General features: G+C 37.6%; 1 protein-coding gene across 2 annotated transcripts in view; it reads right to left on the bottom strand.

The window, feature by feature from the left end:
• The window catches only part of ZNF45 (zinc finger protein 45), a 33,484-nt gene extending 21,283 nt beyond the window's left edge, over positions 1-12,201 (bottom strand). Inside the window, exons 1-2 of one of the 2 annotated variants that reach the window (XM_081032434.1) lie at positions 11,861-12,201; positions 1,640-2,154 (exon numbers count right to left, since the gene is read on the bottom strand). The gene's annotated coding sequence lies outside the window, so the exon portion shown is untranslated. Of the gene's footprint in view, positions 1-1,639; positions 2,155-11,860 lie in introns of those variants that run through there. The other variant, XM_081032435.1, reaches the window with a different exon arrangement.
• Between the last annotated feature and the right edge of the window lie 52 nt (positions 12,202-12,253).

The following is a 12,253-nucleotide window of genomic DNA, read 5'->3' as shown; positions in this document are numbered from 1 at the left end:
CTGCATTCCTGACCATGGCCTTTTTGCCCAGCACCCCTGAATCTTTTCGTATCCTAATTGACACCTAATAAAAGATGACGTGACTGCTAAAAAAAAAAAAAAAAAAAAAAAAAAAAAAAGAGTTAAGGGGGTAACTATGAATAGATAACAATTTCAAAAAACGTAAATACTTTAAAACTGCTGAATAGAAACGCATTAAAATATTAATAACTGTCTATATCCTAGTGTTTTGGGTAATTCTTAATGTTTTACTTTGTAGATTCCTGTATTTTCTGAATTCACTACAATGAGTGTACATTTCTTCTATAATCAGAATATGGACTATAAATGTTGTTTGGAATAAAATAAAATGAAAACATTTTCAAAATTTTATGACGAAGTCCAAATTCACTAACCACTTTGAAAAGCCTCTACAATAAATTCCAACCTATCTCCACAATTTGATTCCAAATCAAAACTGACTCCTCTGCAGCCAGTTTCCTATGGTTGACTATTTCTGTAGATTGTTTTTTGTATTTTGGTTCCTAATTCCAATTGTGGGATTTTAGACTGTGGGACTAAGGATACCCAAAGATATACGGAACACTAGCTCTAGAGGCAAATCCCACTGCTCTTACCCTGTCTCCATTTCCTCACCTGTAAAATAGAGGTAGTAACAGTATCCACTTCAGAGGGCCTTGTAAAGGTTAAATATATTAATTTTTATTAAGCCTTTAGAATGATACTTAGCACTCAGTGTTTAACTGCTATGACTATCACTCATGCCCTGTACATACATGTTCTACATATTTTCACAACTAGTTAACACCAACTGAACACCTTTGTAGCAGAAACATTTGCTAATGAATAAAATACCTTTTGTGGCTCAGAACACAAAAGGAAGAGAAATGCTAAGTACTGTCGCAGTGGGTTTCTGTGGAGAGGAGCCCTGGGCTGGCTCCCCTCCTTCCTACAGCCCCCTTTCGAAAGTCAGGGCAGGGAAAGGAAAGGGGGCTGGGAGATACTACGATTCTGTCTGGTCCTAACCACAGAGAATACCTGTGACGCATTCTTTCTTAAAAACGGTCAGTAGTCCTGGCACAGCCTCCTTTTCTGCAGGGGTCAAAACGACGAGAGAATGACAAGTGACACTTCGAGGAGCTTCCAGAGAAAAGGAGATTTTGTGATCACATTAACCTTTAACACCTTGCCACATGCCTGAAGTGTTGTAAACATTTCGCTTGTACCATACCATTAATTCTTAAAACAAACGTATAAGGCAAGTACTTGTACTATCCCTTTACAGAAAAGGAAACTGAGGCACCGAGCTAATTAAAGTTCTCAGCCAACATTGTATGGTTAGAAAGTGACCGTGCGTGTGGAAGGGGTAGGGGCAGGTGGGTTGGCAGCAGACAGCCCGGGAGACCTGCAAACCCTGCCCGATCCCGGTCCGCTTGCAACGGGGGCTCGCGAAACGCCCCTAACGCAGAGGCTCCGGCCAGGGTAAGGCAAGCGGCCGCCCCCGCCCCTCAATCCCGCCCTCTGCCGCTGGCCGCAGCTTTTCTTCTCTGAGACCCACCGCCAGCTCCGCGGATCTCACGACCCGGTCAGAAAAGTTGAAAGAAGCCGCGAGGTCCCCATGGTCACCCACCTCACTCACCTCCCAGAGAGAAAAGAAGGCCGCGAGCTCAACCTGCTGCAGCGGAAGTGTCTCTGACTTGGGGGTGGGGGGGGAGAGAGAGAGCTCAAGGACTACATTTCCCAGCATCCTCGAGAGGAACAAGAGTCGCTGCCCCGCCTGCCTGGGGTAAAAGTACCCGCTCCAACACCGACGACCTGAATCGAATTTCCCAGAATCCACGAAAGGTGCAGGATTCCTATCCTCGCCCTCCGGTAGCCGAAATGCCTCCATACATGCAGAATTATACATCCTTATTTCCCCGGGAGAGCAAGTAAGATGCCCGCACTGTCCTGGAGCGGAAGAGCTACAATCACAGCAAGCGTCTGGACTACGTGTCCCAGAATCCTCTGGAGGGCTGAGCTTCCCGCCGGCGTGCAAGTTTCCTTTTAGAGTAGCAGGTGGAATCCAAATAAACCAGCGGGTCCTTGTGGAACTCCGTTTGCGTTTTTCTTTTTTCTCACTGTTCTCTTTTACACGTGACAGAAGTTGGAAATCTGAAAAATAAATGGAAAATAATTACAAAGGAGTGCCATATTTGAACTAAAAATAGAGACCAGAAGAGAAAGGGGCGGGCTGAGTTGCACTGAATAAGCCTTTATTACATGGGCCTTTATTCACCTGTGACCAAGAACTCATAAAAAGGAGATGTAACCATCAAGCAGGATATGAAACAGAGCTGCAAAACTCTCCGCTTTTCCTTGTTTAGTTTTCTTGCATTCGCAGGGAACTGGAGAAAATATGGTATAGAATAGGGTCCACACTATATAATATCTTGATAAAAATTCTTTGAGTTCAAATTAAAGAATCACATCACATAACTCTTGCTCTTTTTATTGCAATATAATTGACAGAGAAGGTTTGTAAATTGAAGATGTACAACGCGTTGATTTGAAACATTGATATATTCCGATATAATTCCCACCTGAGTGTTAGCTAAAACTTCTATCACTTCACATAATTTTCATTACTTTTTTGTGTTGAGAACAGTTAAGATCTAGTCTCCTGGCAACTTTGAAGTTTTAATACAGAATTGTTGACTATAATCACTAAGCAGTGGATTAGCCCCCCAAGACTTATCTACTAGTTACAAATTTGTACTCTTAAGACAACATATCCCCCATTCCCCCAACCCCCAGCCTCTGGTAACCATCATTCTACTATTTTTTATGACTTCATAAATTTTAGAGTCTACATAAAAGTGATACTATACAGTATATCTTTCTCTGTTGGACTTAGCTCACTTTGCATAATGCCTTCAAGGTCCATCTACGTTGTTGCAAACGGCAGCATTTCCTTCTTTCTCATGGCTGAATAATATTCCATTGTATATATGCCATAACTTTTTTTATCCATTCACTGATGGATACTTAGGTTGTTTCCATATCTTGGCTATTGTGAATGATGCTGTAGTAAACATGGGAGTGCATGTATCTCTTATTTCCTCAAGATATATATCCAGAAGTAGAATTACTGTATCATATGGTAGTTCTATATTTAATTTTTGGAGGAGCCTCTACCCTGTTTTCCATAGTGGATGAACCAATTTATATTCCCACTAACAGTGAACAAGGTTTCCTTATCTCCACATCTTGTTATCTCTTGTCTTCTTGATGATAACCACTCTAAAAGGTGTGAGGTGATATCTCGTGGTTTTGATCTGCATTTCTTCAATGATTAGTAATGCTGAGCATCTTTTTATGTACGCGATGGCAACCTGGATGGCTTCTTTGAAAAAAATGTCTACTTAGTTCCTCTGACCATTTTTTCAATCAGATTTTTTATTGTTGCTATTGAGCTGTATGAGTTCTTTATATATTTTGGATGTTAACCCCTTATCTGGTAGTTTTTGTCTTTTCTCACATTCTATAGGTTGCACCTTTCCATATATACACGTTTCAGTTTTTTTGTCTGTTTGTTTTGGGTTTTTTTTTTTTCTGTGCATAAGCTTCTCAGTTTGATGTAGAATTCCATATGTTGTTTTTTGGTGTCATGTCCAAAAAAAATTATTGCCCCATCCTATGTCAAGGAGTTTGACCCCCATGTTTTCTTCTAGGAGTTTTATGCTATCAGGTCTTATCTTTAAGTCTTTAATTTATTTCGAGTTAATTTTTGTGAGTGGTGTGGAGAGAGGTACAATTTCATTTTTCTGTATGTAGCTATCCAGTTTTTCCAAAAACATTTGTTGAAGAGACTATCCTTTGCCTATTGAGTGTTCCTGGCTCCCTCATCAAATATTACTTGACTGTATATTCAGGGGTTTATTTCTGGTCTTTTAATTCTGTTCCATCGGTCTGTGTGTCTAATTTTATGTCAGAACCATGCTTTTTTAATTACCATAGCTTTGTAGTATAGTTTGAAATTAGGAAGTGTGACACTTCCAGCTTTGTTCTTCTTTCACCTGATTGCTTTGTCTATTAGAGGTCATTTGTGGTTCCATACAAAATTGTAGAATTGTTTTTTCTATTTCCATGAAATATGCAGTTGGAATTTTGATAGGATAGAATCTATCAATGGCTTTGGATATTAAGAACATTTTAACAATACTAATTCTTCTGATCCATGCACACGAGATGTATTTCCATTTGTTTGTGTATTCTTCATTTCTTTAACTGAACTCCTATAGTTTTCAGTATATGAGGTCAGACAATTAAGTTTGCAAACTCATCCTAGAAAAGTGCTACATATCTCATTGCTGAATATCACTATAGTCACCTTCGCAGTACTTCCCTTGGGAAGCTATGAACTGATGCCAGTGTCTAGTCCACCCTTCAAAGCAATTTTGGAACTCTTTCTGGAATAGCCATCAGAGCTGTCATCGTATTACCCTTGATGTCCTGAATGTCATCAAAATGTCTTCCTTTATCTTCAGGTAAAGAAAGAAGTCATTGGAGGTCAGATCAGGTGAGTAGGGAGGGTGTTCCAATACAGTTACTTGTTCACGGGCTAAAATCTCCCTCACAGACAGGCCGTGTGAGCTGGTGCATTGTCGTGATGCAAGAGCCTTGAATTGCTGCTGAAAAGTTCAGGTCGTCTAACTTTTTCACGCAGCCTTTTTAGCACTTCCAAATAGTAAACTTGGTTAACTGTTTGTCCAGTTGGTACAAATTCATAATGAATAATCCCTCCGATGTCAAAAAAGGTTAGCAACATCATTACAACAAGTTCGCAAACTCAATTATTACACTTCATGCAGATCTTACATCTCCTTGTTTAAATTTATTCCTAAGTATTTTATTGTTTTTGATGCTATTGGGCATGGGATTATTTCATCTTTAAATATTTTGTTGTTATTGTACATAAGTACAACTGATTTCTATATGTTGATTTTGTGTTGTGCAACTTTAGGGAATTCATTGATTAGTTCTAACTGTTTTGGGGAGTTTTGGTAGAGTCTTTAGGATTTTCTATATATATGATTATATCATCTGCAAACAAAGACAATTTTACATCTTCCTCTATGATCTGGATGTCTTTTTTTTAATTGCCTGATTGTTCTGCTAGGACTTCCAGTACTTTGTTAAATCAGAGTGGTGAGAGTGGGCAATCTTGTTTTGTTCCTCATCTTAGAGGAAAAGCTTTCAACCTTTCACCATTGAGTATAATGTTAACTGTGGGTTTGATGTATATGGCATTTATTATATTGAAGTATGGTCCATCTATACCTTATTTGTTGAGAGTTTTTATCATGAAAGGATGTATTTTATCAAATGCTTTTTGATTATCTATTGAGATGATCATATGATTTATCTTTCATTTTATTAATGTGGTATATCGCATTTATTGATTTGTGTATGCAGAACCATCCTTGCATTGCAGGGATACATTCCACTTCATCACAGTGTGTGATCCTTCTAATGTGCTGTTTAATTCAGTCTGCTGATATTTTTTTGAGATTTTTTTGCATCTACATTCATCAGGAATATTGGTCTGTAGTTTTCTTGTAATGTTCTTGTCTGGCTTTGGTATCGGGATAATTGCTGGCTTCACAAAATAAGTCTGTGAGTGATCCTTCCTCTTAAATTTTTGCAAGAGCTGGGATGATTGGTGGTAATTCTTTAAATATTTGGTAGAATTCACTAGAGAAACCAGGTGGCCTGACATTTCCTGTGTTGGGAGGATTTTTATTCCTAATTCAATCTCCTCACTTGTTATTAGTTTGTTCAGATTTTCTATTTCTTTCTGATTCAGTGTTGGTAGGTTTATGTTTCTAGGAATTTATCTTTTTCTTCTAGGTTATCCAATTTGTTTACATATAAATGTTCATACTAGTTCCTTATGATTCTATGTACTTCTGTGATATTAGCAGCATTGCCTCATTTCTATTTATTTATGTCTTTTGGTTTTTAGTGTGTGTGTGTGTGTGTCCCTTTTTTTTCAGTCTAGCTAAAAATTGATCAATTTTGTTTACCTTTTCAAGAAAACAGCTCTTAGTTTCATTGATCTTTTCTATTGCTTTTCTGGTCTCTATTTCTGCCCTGATATTTGTTTCTTCCTTCCTTTTGCTAGCTTTGGATTTAGTTTGTACTTCTTTCTCTGGTTCCTTCTGGTGTAAAGTTAAGGTGTTAATCTGAGATTTTATATTCTTAATATAGGCATTTATTATTATAAACTTCCCTCTTAGAAATGCTTTTGCAGCATCCCACAGGTTTTGGTATGTTTTGTTTCCATTTTCATGTTTTTCAAGAGAATTTTTTATTTCTCTTTTGATTTCTTCTTTGATCCACTGGTTGTCCAATAGTTTGTTGTTTAATCTCCACATATTTGTAGATTTTCCAGCTTCCCCGTTATTGATTTCTAGTTTCATATTATTAAGGCCAGAAGAAATACTTGATATAATTTCACTCTTCTTAAATTTGCTAAGACTTGTTTTGTGGCCTATCATATGATCTATTTTTGATAATGTTCGTGTGCCCTTAAGAAAAAAGCATATTCTGCCACTGTTGAGTGGAATGTTCTATACATGTTTGTTAGGTCCATTTAATCTAAAGTATGGTTTAAGTCCAACATTTTCATGTCGATTTTCTGGATGATCTATCTATTCTTGAAATTGGGGTACTGAAGTCCCCTATTATTGTAACATTGTCCATTTCTTCCCTGAGATTTGTTAGCATTTGCTTAGTATATTTAGGTGCTTTAATGTTGGGTGTGGATATATTTATGATTGATATACCATCTTGATGAATTGACACATTTTACATTATGTAATGACCTTTTACATTATATAATAACAAGAGTTAACCATTTTGGCTTAAAGTCTATTTTGTCTTATATAATTATTGCTACCCTGCTCTCTTTTGGTTTCCACTTGCAAGGAATCTTTTTCATTCCTTCACTTTGATCTTATGTGTGTCCTTAAAGCTGAAGTTAGTCTCTTCTAGGCAGCATGTTGTTTGCTCTTTTTTCATCCATCCAGCCTCTTCATGCCTTCTGATTGGAGAATTCAATCCATTTATATTTAGAGTAATTATTGATAGTAAGGACTTACTAGTGCTGTCTTATTAATTTTACCTGGCTATTCTGTCCTTTAACCTTTATTCTATAGTTAAGTGGTTAACAAACGACCAAATTTGGAATTTGACTGTGCATTTACCTTAGCCAGTGTGTTATGTATTTTCAATTTATTTATTAGCATTGTTTCAATTCAGCTTGAAGAACTCTCAGCATTTTGTAAGGCAGGTCTAGTGGTGATGAAGTCCCTCAGTTGTTAGTCTGAGAAAGTCTTTATTTCCTCTTCATTTCTGAAAGCTAACATTGCCAGATAGGACATTCTTGGTTGGCAGTTTTTTTCTTTTAGCCTATCACAAAGGTGAAGTGTCTCTTTATTTTATCACATCATAATAAGGATGCACAATCAACATGACTTATCACTGTTGATGCTGACCTTAATCATCTGGATGAGATAGGGTACTGATCATGCTTCATTCCAGATGCGACAGTGCAACTAAAAACGCTCATGAAAGAGGACCTCCAGAACTGCTTCAGAAATTGACAAGAACGATGGGATAAGTGTGTTCGAAGCAAGGGAGAGTATTTTGAGGGGGATTAATGGCAATGTGTCTTTTACTGTAATAATTATTTTAATTTAAACATTCACCATATTGTTTGATCACACCTCATAGATCTAAGTTTCTGACCTGTATCATTTTGTAGCTCTATGAAGAACTTCTTTTAACACTTCTTGCAAGGCAGAATTACTGGCAACAAATTCCCTATCTTTACTTCTTTAAGAAAGCCTTTATTTCTTCTTCACTTCTGAAGGATAATTTCACTGGATATAGGATTCTATGTTAGTGGGTGTTTCCTTCAACACTTCAAATATTTCACTCCATGTTATTCTTGCTTGTCTGTTTTTTTGAAGTCTAATTTAATTTTCATCCTTGTGTCTCTCTAGTTAGTTGCCACCCCCCAAACTCTGGCATCTTTCCAAGATTTTGTCTTTGGTTTTCTAAAGTTTTAATATGATATGCATTGGTGTAGTTTTTGGTATTTATCCTAACCTTTCTGGACTGTGGTTTGGTGCCTGTCATTAATTGGGGAAAATTGTCAGCCATTATCAATTCAATCTTTTTTCTACTCCTTTCTCTTTCTTTTCCTCCCTGTATTCCATTATACATATATTACACCTTTTGTATTTATCCTCAAGTTTTTAAAAATTCCATTCCATTTTTCTGTTTTTCATAGCATTTCAGTTTACTATTAATATATCTTTAAGTTCATTGATTGTTTGCTTGGCCATATTCAGTCAACTGGTGATTCCATCAAAGGCATTCTTCGTTTCATCAGTTTTGTTTTGTTTTTTGGAGCATTTCAGGCTTTTTCTCTCTCTAAATTTTGGTAAAATATATATAACAAAATTTACCATTTAACCATTTTTAAGTGTACAGTTCAGTGGTATTAGGTACATTCACATTGTTGTGAAACCATCACCACCATTCACATCCAGAACTCTTTTCATCTTGTAAAACTGAAACTATAATCATCAACTAATTACCTCCCACACTTCTTTCCAACAGCTCCTAGCAACCACCATTCTACTTTCTGTCTCTATGAATTTGACTGCTCTAGGTACCTCATATAAGTGGAATCATACAATATTTATCTTTTTGTGACTGGCTTATTCACTTAGTATAATGTCCTCTAGGTCCATCCAAGTTATAGCATGTATCAGAATGTCCTTCCCTTTTAAGGCTGAATAATGGTCCATTGTATGTATATACCATATTTTGTTTTTCCACTCATCCATCAGTGGATATTTGGGCTGCTTTAACTTTTTGGCTATTGTGAAGAATGCTGTTATGAACATGGGTGTCTAGCATTTCCTCTGGAATCTTTCTTAGGATTTCCATCGTTCCCTCTCTCTCTCTCTGCTTACATTACTCATCTATTCTTGCAAAGTTCTCTTGTAGAGGCTTAAAAATGTATATAATCTCTGTCCCAGTAATTTCATTATCTATACAACATATATGTTATATACATATATGTTATATATATATAGTACACGCGCACTTGCACACACACATATGAGGTATGACGATTAAGTTTGCAAACTTGTTGCAATGATGTTGCTAACCTTTTTTTAAAATCAGAGGTACTATTCATTATGAATTTGTACCAACTGGCCAGTTAACCAAGTTTACTATTTAGAAGTGCTGAAAAAACTGCATGAAAAAGTTAGATGACCTGAAAATTTCACCAACAATTCATGGCCTTTACATCACCACAATGCACCAGCTCACACAGCACTGTCTGTGAAGGAGTTTTTAGCCAGTAAACAAATAACTGTATTACTCACCTGATCTGGCCCCCAATGACTTCTTTCTTTACCTGAAGATAAAGGAAATATTGAAGGGAAGACATTTTGATGACATTCTGGACATCAAGGATTATACGATGACAGCTCTAATGGCCATTCCAGAAAAAGAGTCCCCAAATTGCTTTGAAGGGTGGCCTAGGCACTGGCATTGGTGCATAGCTTCCCAAAGGTAGTACTTTGAAGGTGACCGTTCTGATATTCAGCAATAAGGTATGTGGCACTTTTTCTAGAATGAGTTTGAGAACTTAATTGTCAGACCTCGCACGCGTGTCTGTGTGTGTGTGTGTATATATACACACATACATGTATATATAACCTTATTTTTAGGAGATGCATACTGAAGTATTTAGTATTTTATTAAAAGTGGAAGGAAATGGGTGGCCACTTAGCTTAGTTGGTTAGAGCACAGTGCTCTCAACACCAAGGTTGCCAGTTCAATCCCTGCCTGGGCCACTGTGAGCTGCACCCTCCACAACTAGATTGAAACAACTACTTGACTTGGAGCTGATGGGTCCTGGAAAAACACACTTAAAATAAATAAAAGTTAAAAAAAAAAAAAGTAGGAGGAAATGTTTTTTAAAAACTCAATGTGAGGAATGGGAATGTACCAAAGATAAAATCGCTGTGTTATTACTGACAATGACCACTCTGTCATTCAAAGTTGAAATATTTTAACAGTAATAAAGCCTTACACAGCAAACAGAACTCTAATTTTGCATTTCATTGGAATCATATAACAATGTATTAATTATCTATAATTTGAAGCATGGCATGTAGTTCTCTGATGGATAAATTGAATGGTCTTAAACCTATTGTCTTCTCTGAGTCATTGTTTTCTTTTCAGAAAATAGAAATAATGATACTTGATGTAAAATCCAGGACAATACTCCCTACTCCTAGTTCTCTGCTCTCAGCGAAACTGCCTCTCTAAGTGTAAATTATGTTTTTCTTCAAGGGCTTTCCAAATGTATTCACTAAAAACTCCCTCACAGCACAAGAGAATGGAATCCTGCCTCTGGGTGTCTAAGATGGACATGAAAGTTGAAACCTTTAGCATACAGAGCATGTGGCTCTAAATTCTTTCTTATTTGAAAAGGTATGCTGATGTATTCTCCTGAGGGGGAAAAAAATCTATCTGACTAAATATAAAATATCAAATGATTTTCTAGATAAATAGCAAATCCTCTTTCATCCAAATCTTGAAGTAAAGTTATTGCTCCAAAAAGATGCAACATTCCTCTCTTTATTTCATTGTTGAGAAGATAAGAAGGCTTACGGTCATTCACAAATATACACAGTCATAATGTCAGAGGGTTCTATATTTATATAATCAAAGACACACATATCCAACTCAGTCATGCAGTTTCTCACTCAACAATCCTGTTCACACAGTGATTCACCTTCACATTCTCCACAGAATTCACTTAAAAAAAGCATATTATTCAAAACACCATATAAATTTTAAATCACGCTCACAGATAAAAACACAACGTCATAACTCAAGTTACAATCCCACAGGCCTCAAAAAGTGTATCATATGGTACAATTCCACACACAATCACACAAGCACTCAAGTTTTAACTTTTTACTGTCTTTCCCAAAGAGTCTGGGAAAGAAAATGTTATTAGGAGACTAAAACAAGTGTTCAAACTTCATTCTCAAGGTGCTCGTCCAGCTGGGGAAGGAAGTGTTCCAGTCTATATTGGGGCCATGGAGAGGGGGCTAGCATGAGTGACAGAGTTTACACACAGTTTCATCTAAGGTCATGCTGTTTTCACAAGTCCCAAATGGGAATTGGAAGAGATAAAAATGTTTTGAAATCTGATTTGATTTGGCTATATGCAGGGCTGCATTACGACTTTGGTGGGCCCCCTTTTCCATAAAAATTAAAATTACATTTTATAGTTGTATTGGTCTAGTAATTAATAAGTTAATATATTGAATTTCCTTGACGTAAACATTTTCTTCAACTTAAAAATAAATTTTTAATTCTGATTTTTAAAAGAATTTTGTGTGAGCCGCTAAAAGTTTTGTGGGCCCTAGGCACTTTGTCTACTGTGCCTAATGGATGAGTTGGTCCTGCTAGGATGTGTCTTGGACAAAAGTCAGCCAGACTCGGGTTTTAATGGAGAGAAGAGAAAGTTACTGGGCATGAGGAATTTCAGGGTGGGAAAGAAGAGGGCTTAACAAATTTTATATAATCTCAAAATCTGAAATACAAACCACTTTCATACCCAAAGGGACACACTCCAAAAAAACCCGCAAACAGAAATACAAACCCATATGTGGTACAGACACACAGTGGGTCCCAGAATGTCACAGAGAATGAAAACATGAATATATACAGACGCCCAGGCACTCTTTCTTTAAAACAAATGTATACTCACCGCCGCTTGTGCTCCTGGCGCTACCTTAGGCGGCGAAAAGACCAAAGTCCCTGTCCTCACAGAGCTCGTATCCAGGGAACCACCATACCCAGGAACCCGCCACCTCATCTTCCTGCACGCAGGTCTGAGGCTCCGAGTCCGCATGCCCCTGCTGTGTCTTCTACAGCCTCGACGCAGATTCCACTTGCCTCCTCCACCTACACAAGACCACCTGAACTCACCATCATACTCAGTGGGGGCACCCTCGGGGTATCCTCCACCTCGCGCGGGCGCACCCCCGCGCCTGCGCACACCGAGAACAAGCTGCGGCACCACCGGCTCCCAGTCGCTCGGACTATCCCGTCTGGACTGCATTTCCCAGAAGCCACGGGGCTCTCATCGACCTCGAGCTCT

The sequence above is a fragment of the Rhinolophus hipposideros genome, assembly GCF_964194185.1.
Source record: "Rhinolophus hipposideros genome assembly, chromosome: 21".
Classification (NCBI taxonomy): Eukaryota; Metazoa; Chordata; class Mammalia; order Chiroptera; family Rhinolophidae; genus Rhinolophus; species Rhinolophus hipposideros.
Note: the sequence above shows the minus strand (reverse complement) of the source record. Positions and strands in the feature narration are given on the sequence as shown.